This window comes from Uranotaenia lowii, chromosome 2 (genome assembly GCF_029784155.1).
Source record: "Uranotaenia lowii strain MFRU-FL chromosome 2, ASM2978415v1, whole genome shotgun sequence".
NCBI classification, from domain to species: Eukaryota; Metazoa; Arthropoda; class Insecta; order Diptera; family Culicidae; genus Uranotaenia; species Uranotaenia lowii.
Window position 1 is genome coordinate 90,101,735 of NC_073692.1, and position 13,176 is coordinate 90,114,910.

The following is a 13,176-nucleotide window of genomic DNA, read 5'->3' on the forward strand; positions in this document are numbered from 1 at the left end:
ATGACAAAAATGACAAAATGACAAAAATGACAAAAATGACAAAAATGACAAAAATGACAAAAATGACAAAAATGACAAAAATGACAAAAATGACAAAAATGACAAAAATGACAAAAATGACAAAAATGACAAAAATGACAAAAATGACAAAAATGACAAAAATGACAAAAATGACAAAAATGACAAAAATGACAAAAATGACAAAAATGACAAAAATGACAAAAATGACAAAAATGACAAAAATGACAAAAATGACAAAAATGACAAAAATGACAAAAATGACAAAAATGACAAAAATGACAAAAATGACAAAAATGACAAAAATGACAAAAATGACAAAAATGACAAAAATGACAAAAATGACAAAAATGACAAAAATGACAAAAATGACAAAAATAACAAAAATGACAAAAATGACAAAAATGACAAAAATGACAAAAATGACAAAAATGACAAAAATGACAAAAATGACAAAAATGACAAAAATGACAAAAATGACAAAAATGACAAAAATGACAAAAATGACAAAAATGACAAAAATGACAAAAATGACAAAAATGACAAAAATGACAAAAATGACAAAAATGACAAAAATGACAAAAATGACAAAAATGACAAAAATGACAAAAATGACAAAAATGACAAAAATGACAAAAATGACAAAAATGACAAAAATGACAAAAATGACAAAAATGACAAAAATGACAAAAATGACAAAAATGACAAAAATGACAAAAATGACAAAAATGACAAAAATGACAAAAATGACAAAAATGACAAAAATGACAAAAATGACAAAAATGACAAAAATGACAAAAATGACAAAAATGACAAAAATGACAAAAATGACAAAAATGACAAAAATGACAAAAATGACAAAAATGACAAAAATGACAAAAATGACAAAAATGACAAAAATGACAAAAATGACAAAAATGACAAAAATGACAAAAATGACAAAAATGACAAAAATGACAAAAATGACAAAAATGACAAAAATGACAAAAATGACAAAAATGACAAAAATGACAAAAATGACAAAAATGACAAAAATGACAAAAATGACAAAAATGACAAAAATGACAAAAATGACAAAAATGACAAAAATGACAAAAATGACAAAAATGACAAAAATGACAAAAATGACAAAAATGACAAAAATGACAAAAATGACAAAAATGACAAAAATGACAAAAATGACAAAAATGACAAAAATGACAAAAATGACAAAAATGACAAAAATGACAAAAATGACAAAAATGACAAAAATGACAAAAATGACAAAAATGACAAAAAGACCAAAATGACAAAAATGACAAAAATGACAAAAATGACAAAAATGACAAAAATGACAAAAATGACAAAAATGACAAAAATGACAAAAATGACAAAAATGACAAAAATGACAAAAATGACAAAAATGACAAAAATGACAAAAATGACAAAAATGACAAAAATGACAAAAATGACAAAAATGACAAAAATGACAAAAATGACAAAAATGACAAAAATGACAAAAATGACAAAAATGACAAAAATGACAAAAATGACAAAAATGACAAAAATGACAAAAATGACAAAAATGACAAAAATGACAAAAATGACAAAAATGACAAAAATGACAAAAATGACAAAAATGACAAAAATGACAAAAATGACAAAAATGACAAAAATGACAAAAATGACAAAAATGACAAAAATGACAAAAATGACAAAAATGACAAAAATGACAAAAATGACAAAAATGACAAAAATGACAAAAATGACAAAAATGACAAAAATGACAAAAATGACAAAAATGACAAAAATAACAAATTGACAAAAATGACAAAAATGACAAAAATGACAAAAATGACAAAAATGACAAAAATGACAAAAATGAAAAAAAATGAAAAAAAATGACAAAAATGACAAAAATGACAAAAATGACAAAAATGACAAAAATGACAAAAATGACAAAAATGACAAAAATGACAAAAATGACAAAAATGACAAAAATGACAAAAATGACAAAAATGACAAAAATGACAAAAATGACAAAAATGACAAAAATGACAAAAATGACAAAAATGACAAAATGACAAAAATGACAAAAATGACAAAAATGACAAAAATGACAAAAATGACAAAAATGACAAAAATGACAAAAATGACAAAAATGACAAAAATGACAAAAATGACAAAAATGACAAAAATGACAAAAATGACAAAAATGACAAAAATGACAAAAATGACAAAAATGACAAAAATGACAAAAATGACAAAAATGACAAAAATGACAAAAATGACAAAAATGACAAAAATGACAAAAATGACAAAAATGACAAAAATGACAAAAATGACAAAAATGACAAAAATGACAAAAATGACAAAAATGACAAAAATGACAAAAATGACAAAAATGACAAAAATAACAAAAATGACAAAAATGACAAAAATGACAAAAATGACAAAAATGACAAAAATGACAAAAATGACAAAAATGACAAAAATGACAAAAATGACAAAAATGACAAAAATGACAAACATGACAAAAATGACAAAAATGACAAAAATGACAAAAATGACAAAAATGACAAAAATGACAAAAATGACAAAAATGACAAAAATGACAAAAATGACAAAAATGACAAAAATGATAAAGATGACAAAAATGACAAAAATGACAAAAATGACAAAAATGACAAAAATGACAAAAATGACAAAAATGACAAAAATGACAAAAATGACAAAAATGACAAAAATGACAAAAATGACAAAAATGACAAAAATGACAAAAATGACAAAAATGACAAAAATGACAAAATTGACAAAAATGACAAAAATGACAAAAATGACAAAAATGACAAAAATGACAAAAATGACAAAAATGACAAAAATGACAAAAATGACAAAAATGACAAAAATGACAAAAATGACAAAAATGACAAAAATGACAAAAATGACAAAAATGACAAAAATGACAAAAATGACAAAAATGACAAAAATGACAAAAATGACAAAAATGACAAAAATGACAAAAATGACAAAAATGACAAAAATGACAAAAATGACAAAAATGACAAAAATGACAAAAATGACAAAAATGACAAAAATGACAAAAATGACAAAAATGACAAAAATGACAAAAATGACAAAAATGACAAAAATGACAAAAATGACAAAAATGACAAAAATGACAAAAATGACAAAAATGACAAAAATGACAAAAATGACAAAAATGACAAAAATGACAAAAATGACAAAAATGACAAAAATGACAAAAATGACAAAAATGACAAAAATGACAAAAATGACAAAAATGACAAAAATGACAAAAATGACAAAAATGACAAAAATGACAAAAATGACAAAAATGACAAAAATGACAAAAATGACAAAAATGACAAAAATGACAAAAATGACAAAAATGACAAAAATGACAAAAATGACAAAAATGACAAAAATGACAAAAATGACAAAAATGACAAAAATGACAAAAATGACAAAAATGACAAAAATGACAAAAATGACAAAAATGACAAAAATGACAAAAATGACAAAAATGACAAAAATGACAAAAATGACAAAAATGACAAAAATGACAAAAATGACAAAAATGACAAAAATGACAAAAATGACAAAAATGACAAAAATGACAAAAATGACAAAAATGACAAAAATGACAAAAATGACAAAAATGACAAAAATGACAAAAATGACAAAAATGACAAAAATGACAAAAATGCCAAAAATGCCCAAAAGACAAAAATGACAAAAATGACAAAAATGCAAAAATGACAAAAATGACAAAAATGACAAAAATGACAAAAATGACAAAAATGACAAAAATTACAAAAATTACAAAAATGACAAAAATGACAAAAATGACAAAAATGACAAAAATGACAAAAATGACAAAAATGACAAAAATGACAAAAATGACAAAAATGACAAAAATAACAAGAATGACAAAAATGACAAAAATGATAGAAACCGACATGACAAATGAAAATTTTAATGTTTGAATTCAGCTTGAAATAATTAAAATACCAAAAAAAGCACAATAACTAAGAAAATTGATTTCTGAAACATCTTTTCTACTTATTTTTATACTCTCTGACCATGACCAAATTCGAAAGAAAAGTAAAATTTACTGATATGATTAAAAACAAGTCAGAATAAAAATTTCAAATAAATGATATTCTCCCTTAGCCTACAAAATATTATTCAATACGATGTTCCTTATTTCAACCCAGAAATTTTCTTGAAAATATATTTTAGGAGTCTAGTTGAAATAGCTATTATTTAAATTTAAAAGGATATCACTTTCGCAAGAGATAATAATGGGCAATTGATATCTGGATAATTTACAAACATCTTTGTGAATGTTCATAAAAAATAGGGTTTTTATTTTTTAAACGAAATGAAATACACACCCTTAACATCATCCTACGAAAATTCATAATTTTCATAAATTTTTAATCCGTAGCTTTTAGGTTGCAGTAAAGTTCAATGAACAGTGTGCATTATCGGAACGCCTTACGAAACATTTATTGCCTCGAAGTTTACCCCTCGATAGAAATTTGACACTTACTGAAAGTGTCAATGAATGAAACAGTAAATAAATGATTAACTGCTAAGGTTAATGCATTCACTAGCGAGATGAAAGGCTAATTGAACTGCTAAGTTTCTTATTTGTGTGGGTTTTTTTTTTATCTCCTGAGAGCAACACATCATGTGTTTGTATTTGCATTCAATATTCTGCTTAACTTAAGTGACCTAATGCATGTGGAAGTTTGCTTTATTATAACAAGCCTGTCTCAGTTGAATAAATTCTACGATTGTCGTGAATGATTTCGAGAATCGAGAAGTTTAACCAGAAAAGGAAATGATAACTGAAAAATTTTAAACGGTTGAATTGTTCCAAAATTAAACGTGTGCTTATCTCAAAGACTTCCGGTAAGCGATACCATCTTCATCAGAAGCATTTCACAAGAAATAATAGCATGCTAAAAATTTATAATTACTCACTAGAATTATGAATGAATAATAACCATTCTGTTAGAGCTCCTAATATAGTCACAACAAAACGAAGAGGGTAAATAAAATTTGCTCAAACGAAGGAGAAAAAAATAAACCCCAACTTGTCACAACAAAACTAAATAACATGTCGTCATTCTGTGGACATGTGAAACAATCACGCATGCGATTATCACTTCCAAAACGGTGCGTTACGGGTTTATTTCCCGCATTTTTAATGACGGCTAATTTTTATGAGCATGTTTGTTCCTGGCTCATTCAAAGGAGGAAAGGTTTTTGTACTGCTTCTGCTAATCATTATTTAGATTTTCGCAAACTCATTCATGGGCGAGTTATTTGTTTTCCACATATATTGGTTTGGAATATGAATTTTGAAACATCGAACAATGGCAGCAATAATGCAAACAAATTTTGAATTGCGTCAGCAGAGCTTTTGGAAAAGATTGAAAACACAAGATCCGGTTTGAAATAAACTGTTGCTAATGTTTTAATCATAGATTTCACTCCCAACAGGTTGAAGAAAACATAAATAGTTTTGTTATAAACTGCTCAAAAAAAAAACAATTGCCATCCGAATCAATATTTATTTTTCAAATGCATCAATCGTTATTGAAGGTGATGGATCGGATTTGCACTACCAATAGGGTAGAAACTTCAATTTATTCCTTTGAGTTTAAGAGGATGCAATTTCATTTCTCAATCAACTAACAGGTCTTCCACCCAACCGGCGTGTGCAATAAACCAGTAAGATCGATATTTTGTCACAAGCTGTGAATGGGTCTCGTTTGTCATCTGGCTGATGGGTCACGAGACGATTGCCAAGTGCCATGTGAGTGAGAATGAATGGTGAAATGGGAAGAATGGAGTGAGCTTTGGGGGTTTTTTTTCGGCGCATTGAACATGTTAGATTCCTCATGATAGCGCCCAAGATGACGCGAAACGTTGTGCCGTCTGGGTGCTTATGATGAATGCGATGCAGTGGTAGTAGGTATCATAGATGCGTTGCGTTACATTGAGTTTGGAGCTCCGAAAACCATTGAACATTTCAATGGCAAAGTCTCAAGGGTAGCAAGATTTGGTTAAAACGAACATACTTGGTGACAAACGAAACAGGATTTTTTTGGTATTGCCAAAATTAGATTTTTGTGAATTCCTTTTGCGGCTTTAAAACATCAACAAATGTTGATCTACATATATTTTTAAATTTTTTGATACAATTAAAAATATCAGAGGGTGTGATCCAGGGCCGGATTAAGCCATCGGGGGGCCCGGGGCAATTTTTCTCGGGGGGCCCCTATAATTCGACTTTTTTTTCAAATGCTACCCAGAAAATACAAAAGCTTTTAAACGTGTTTTATAAACTGGAGATGAGTTCAGTATACTATCTTCAAGTAGCCATGTTGTCTGTGTAGAAACAAGTTTCTAGTATCTTCAAATAAAATTTGTTAATCAATCACGTGCAAACATTGCGGAAGAGTTTAGAAATTTCTTAGAAATGAAAACTCTTATTTAAGCTGCAAAATGCTAAATTTAATTCTTTTTTTTTTAAACCCTTATTGCCAAATAAAATTCTCTTATTTTAAAAATGACCGGCTAGATATTTTAAATGATTTTCATTTAATCATTAATCGTTTGGTTTGTGTTAATTAGAGAAATATTTACAAAGTAACAATTAGGAAGTATTTTGAAGATTTGAAACAAAGAAAACAATATTAAAAAAAAAAAAACAAAATAACTGAATCCATATTCTATAGAGATACAAATATAAGAGTATGAGAATTCAAAACTATAAATCACGTTATATTCAGAACAAAAATTCAGTGACTCAAATCTAAATCATAATTTTAAATCAAACAAAATATGAATTAAATTTTAAAAAAAGAGGTACAAAGTTACAATCAGAGCAAAAGCAGAAATTACACCAAATGTGAATTTTAATTTTATGTCATTGAAACACAAAAAAAAACTTTTCATGAGATGTTTTTGAATATGATTCTCATCAGATAAAAATTATTTTATCAAATTGTTATCCTAAATGTGACGAAAGTTTCAGTATAAATGCAAAGTGATCGGTTGAAAAAAATTGAATATAAAGATAAAATGTTTTAAACACAGAACCATCGATAAAAATCAGATACGGAATCCAAATAAGTTTAGTACTCTAAACTTAGGTTGCCAGATTGCCCGGTTTTATCCGGGTTTGCCCTGATGTTTAACACAAAATTTGACAAATTCCGGATTGTCCGGATTTTATTGAAAAAAACCCAGATTTTGCCCGGATGTATTCACATTATTTGCCAAAACAAACAGAGAGAACATATTGTGTTGTGTTGTTCCCAAACAGAATTTTTCTGGGCAGGTTTTTTTAAAATTATTAATGAAAAGGTTTTTTTCGAAGGCTTAAAATACGAAATTGCTGATGAAAAAAATTAAGTATTTTTCTCGATTTTTGTTGAGTATTTCCTGGTATTTGATTAGTTTTGCCCAGATATTGCCCGGATTTTTGGTCGACATTTTGGTATCAAATGCTCGGATTTTGCCAGGTTTTTAGCTAAAATAGCCTGGATTTGTTCGGCCCGGGTACGTACTGAAAAAATTCTGGCAGCCTTACTCTAAACAAAGATCCTGAATTATCAAAATTCAGAAAAATGATGAAGCTGAACTTCAGTTACTGAAGAAACAACACAAGACTTGAAAATCCCAATGAAGAATCTGGAAAAAGATCATAGAAATATTCATATTAAGAAAATCACTCAATCGTTTTTATGATAATTTGAGAATGATCATTTGGAAAATGAATTCAGGATATTCACTTCAGTAGATGATCAAATTTTAGTTAAATCAGTTGAAAATGTTCCATTACAAATTTCAAGTCTAAGACAGAAATTGGTATAGAAATTCAATGGATAAACCCTGTGCTGTCGATTGGTCCAATTTCAGCAGCTTCCTTTTTTTAAGGATTTTACTTTCAAAAATAGGGAGGCAAAAGGGTTAAGAATTTATAAAATTTCAATAATAGTGATTGAAAGGTGAAATGTTATTATGATACGCGGTATTAACCCGGATTCTGCCCGGGTAAAATTCTGAAATGTTTATCATAAAGCGGAATTAGCTGCTATTTAAGTGCAGAAAACCAAACTTAGTGGAAACTTAGTGTAACAACAAACATTATTTTTGTGCAAGACGTTTGAATGTGAAAATGAGGAGATGTTTTTTTTTTATTTACCTGTTCTGTACAGAATATCGTAACTGATATGTTTCGATAAAAAAAGTGAAAATTTGAGGTGTTTTGCCTCATATTCTTCTTAATTTTTTTCGAAATCGTTTTTGTCCAGAAGATTTTGATATTCTCAGCTCGCGAAATGTGGGAGAGCTCCTTCACTGCTTACTCTAGGGGGCCCCTTAACTTTTCAAGATAAAAACTAATCTAGATATTTTTTACGGGGCCCTTTAGTTTTTATATTTCAAGTTTTATAGTTCATGTTTATTCCGATTTTCTAGTTTTGATTTCTTTTCATGGATTTGTAGTAGTATGATTAAAGTAATGTTAAAACTTTTTTCCCTCGGGGAGCCCGGGGCAATTGCCCCTTTTGCCCCCCCTTTAATCCGGCCTTGGTGTGAGCTCATAGAATTATTCAAAATGATAAAATTTGAGATAATCTTACAAACATCACAATGATTTGAGTTTTAATAAAAAGGAAAATTCTGTCAATTAGGTGTATGCGGACAAAAAAACAAGATTTCAAAGAAAACAACTTAAAACAAACTCTTAATTTCATGCTTTTCCAGTACAACACTGTAAAAAAATTGTCACTGCGTTTAAATCAAACTAAAAAAAACTAGATTTTCGGTCACAGTTTCCAAATGATGTTGAGAAATTCAAACTTTATGAAAATTTATCTGTAGAGAAAATTTATCAATTTATGTTGAAATTCTAGCTATTCATTACAAACCAAAATTTAAATGATTCCGAATTAATGTTAAAACCGAGCTCAATCCATAATCGTCTTTAAAAAAACTACTAAAACCCATATGAACTAAAAGATGTTAGAAAATGAAAGAGATTCGGTGTTGAACATTCACGACCCTGAGAGCCTCGGGATTTGAGACTAGTTTTTGTTTAGATTGGCCGACAAATAACTGAGATTTTTATTCATTTAACAATTTTGGCAGATGCTTCCAATTATTTACAGAAATTGAACTATCCTATTCTAGATTTGAAAACACATTTCGAAATATTAAAATTAAATTCAGTACCAACTTTATCAAATCTAACAGAACATATATCTAAAGGGTTGTTTTGACCGTATTGAGTTCGACGATGAGAGAGTCTCAGCAATTCCTGGGATCGGGTAGTCCTCAGAGGCGCATTGAACGGTAGAAGTGATAACAGTTCTGGACAATCCACGTTATTCTGCAAGATGTCGAAAATGAAGAGTCGTTGTAAGAATACGCGCATTGATGCCAGCATCGGTAGATTAAGTAGCAAGCAACGTTGTTCGTAAGGCGAAAGTTCAAGGGCGTAGTTCCAAGGTAGCTGGCGTAGAGCGTATCTGACGAAGCATCGTTGTACTCTCTCTTTTTTTTCGATTGCACCGCCTGATATGGGGCCCAAATTTGCACTCCAAATTCGATAATGCTACGCACAAGAGCACAATACAATAATTTCAGGCTGTAGAAGTCACTAAAAAACTGCGTGGTCCGTCGTATGAAGCCAAGAACTGCGGAACTTTTGGCTACTGTCGTGGAAATATGCTGGGAGAAGTTGAGCTTGTTGTCTAAAGTGATACCAAGGTCTTTGACGATCGATGTGCGATTCAAGTAAGTCGTTGACATTTTGTACTCGAAAGTGATGGGACTTCGTTGTCGAGTGAATGTGACGGTAGTACATTTGGTAATATTCGGAGTCATGCCGATTTGATGGCACCAATCTAGCAGACTGTCAATGTCCTTTTGGAGAGCGCAGCAGACGACTAACGAAGAAATAGTTCGGAAAATTGTGAGGTCGTCGGCGTACAGCAGTTTTTCTGTCTCAAGAGTAGCAGTCAACTCTTTGATAAAGAGAAGGAATATCAGAGGTCCCAGGTGACTTCCCTGAGGCACTCCCGAGGTAATTTTGAAAGGTGTCGAGTAAACAGAGCCCAGTCTCACGAAAGCAGTTCGGCCTACAAGATACGAGGTTATCCAATTGCAGAGCCAGTCAGGAAACCCGGAATCGTCGCAATTTTTCAACAGCCAAATCATGCGGTACCTTGTCGAAAACCTTACTCAGATCTATGTACACGGCGTCAACTTGTTTACGTTTATCAAGCCTGACAACTAATTTCGATACATGAGGTTGGTGGTCGTCGATCTTTTTTTCATCAACCCATGTTGATCTTTAGAGATTGTATGTCACACAGTTTGGTACAGCATATCATAAACGAGACACTCAAAAAATTTCGGAAATCAGCTGAGAATCGATATTCCGCGATAATTTTCTGCTTGGTGTATGTTCCCAGCTTTATGAATTGGATTAATTGAAGCAGTCTTCCGGATTCGGGGAAATACAGCCTCCTCTAGCGATTTGTTGAGGATTATCTAGAGAGGGATGGACAAAGACTCAGCGCATTTTTTTTACCACGAGCGGTGGGATGCAATCCGGGTCTGGACCTTTCGTTTCGTTAGGACTTCATTAGGAGAAAAGTTCAGCATACTTAGGTTGAAATTTCAACCTATATGAGAAGTAAAAATTTAGCAAATTTTTCGAATTATTCTTCTACTTTTTCAACCCTGCCTCTGGGGTTTGTGTTTCATCTTTCCTTCCTAGCTTAGGATTATTTTTTCACGAATTTGCAATCCAAAATGGACTCTTTGACCCATCGTACAATGATTTTTAAAGATCGAAAAACACATTGACCATGGGATGGCTGTAAGAACGGAGGGGGGGAGGGTGGTTTGAGGGCAAATCTCCCCCTCATGAGGGTCCGAAAATGCAAGCGAGGTCCTCTACTCTACTCTCAAAATTTTAAAATCGTTATCAAATTTTGATCATTGAGTAGGGTTATTCATGACTTACAATCTTAACTCAGAGACATTGGCATTGTACCTCGAAAAGTAATCCCCGGTTCACAATTCGTCAGTTTTTTTAAAAATTTTCTTGCTTGTTGATAGAAATTTGTTTCTGAAAATTGAATTTTAAATAAGATTATACTCATTCCAAAAGTTCTGGTTCCATATTATTCATATATGAATGGCATTTCGATTTCCAGTTCGAATCATTTGAAAAATTGGAATCAAAAGCTGTTTTGTAATCGATCAAATTTGGTTTTGCATTTCAGTCAAATGCGTTTTCAATATTTAGATGATAATTTTCCAAATTTTGAAAACAAATTAAAATTTGAAATCATCTTGGGTTATGTTTGATTTTGATCGAAGTTTTTCAAATAAATGCTTTAAAATCCCACTTCAAAAAATTTAAAAAATATTTCTTTTGCAAAATCCAAACATGTTAAAGCTTCAATCTGACTATCCAGAATTGAAAACTTGAATCAGGTTGATCTTTTTTTTAAATTCTATTCACATTTTTATTTAAATTTTCAAGTCGTATGAAAGTTATGATAAATATAAATTATTATGATTGAAACCCAAATCATCAGAATTAAAATTATAGGTTTATAATTGAGAGCATAGTTGAAACACATTTCAAATCTCGGCTTTTGAGGAAATGCTGATTTGAAATCGCATTGAAATTCGAAAACAAATCTTAAATTCGAATGCTGAGTTCAGGTGTAGAATAAAAATTTAGAATTATTATTCAAAATGTACATTCAGATTAATCTCGTTAATGAGTTTCACAATCCAAATAAAATTATCGAGATGACTTTATGGTGAATTCATCTTGTTAGAGATCAAATACTTATAATTTTGATTTTAAGCTTAATTTCAAAATTACGAATTCTTCAACAAGTCATTTTGAATACATAACTCAGGCTAAATTTACAAATTTGACATTAATCGAGTTAATTTTGTAATTTTTTCAGGAGAAATATGATTTTTTTAAATCATCCAGAGGATGTTAATCATGGAATTGATTTTGGACGTAAAATATTTTGTGTTATCTTCTTTTAAAACAAATTGGAGGGAATTCCACATTTTTGTTAATTGTTTAACATATGCAGTTGCAGTTTTTATCGAGGGGAAATTTTAAACTAAAATCTAAAACTTGGAAGGAGTTTACAAGAACCATGCAGATATGAACTACAAAATTTTAATCTATAACTTTTAGTTCTGAAAACTTGATTTATATTGATATATATTTTTTCTGTGTTAAAATCAAATGAGAAGCTAGGTTCGCCAGTGATTTTTAGCTTATTCAAAGATTTCTTTTTTATACTTAGAGGTTCCTTAAATAAATAACTAAGCTTACTATTTTAAAGATTTAAGGATGTATTTTTGAAAGTTAAAAATTGGTCTCAAAACCCCCCCCCCCCTCCTTGAGTCGGTTCTTCTTACGGCCCTGGACCAAGAATATCTGAGCCTACCAAATTGTGGTTTTCTTCGTAAAAGGAATCCATATGCAGCTTTTTCATGTTTTTAAGCTTCTCTTTGCTATAACTCTTGACAACTGTTTGGAAATCAGTTTTCAGAAACAAGAATTGATAAATTTAAGTATTTGCGAGCGTATAGCTAAAAACATTGAAATAACCACCGTTGAGTGTTTTTTTTTTTATTGAACGGTGGCAGAAAGCCTTTGACAAATAACCCTCTTTCTCTATCCTGCTCAGTTAGTACACCGGTTAAGATGTTGGTTTGGCAAGACGATGTAAAAATGGTGTTGTGAGTTGAATTATCACTTCCCTGCGGCACTGTGTTTTTCATTTTATATTCTTGTTTCTGGGATGAATTATCCTATAGAATGAAAATCCCATAAAACGTTTTTTTTTAATTTCGCTTGAATATAGTAGTCATGCATCATTTAGGGCGGGAGCTCTAGTCCTTATGCCAGTAGTGAGCTTTGTGAAATAGGAACTAGATTTGTGCATCCTGTTCTAAAGGTGTAGCAATTTTTATTCGGGTGGAACAAAAAGCTCAAAATAAGCTTGAATAATTCCAAATTGATTAATGAGATACAAACAATTTGACTCATTTCTGATAAGATGTATACAGACCGCT